Source organism: Pterocles gutturalis, unplaced genomic scaffold (genome assembly GCF_000699245.1).
Source record: "Pterocles gutturalis isolate BGI_N339 unplaced genomic scaffold, ASM69924v1 scaffold16550, whole genome shotgun sequence".
NCBI classification, from domain to species: domain Eukaryota; kingdom Metazoa; phylum Chordata; class Aves; order Pterocliformes; family Pteroclidae; genus Pterocles; species Pterocles gutturalis.
Genome location: NW_010146171.1, coordinates 33228 through 33494, shown reverse-complemented (window position 1 = coordinate 33494; position 267 = coordinate 33228).

Genomic DNA, 267 nt, shown 5'->3' with positions numbered 1-267 from the left:
CTGGTAACACCGGAGGGGCGTCCCGCGGCGGCCTGGCGCCGGGGTGCGATGCGCTCAGGCCGAACTAATCCTCAGTCACCGCCTCACAAATACAAGTAGCTCTGTGCCAGAAAATCTGGGCCTGAGGAACCGAAACAGGCAGCGAGAGCAGGTAAGAATCTTAAAAAGCTGCCTGAGCTCTGAAGGAAGCTGACCACGAGAACAGCGCTGTACAGAAAAGTGTTTATTGAGGGTGCCGTTGCATTAGAGTTGTTGCCATTTCATCAG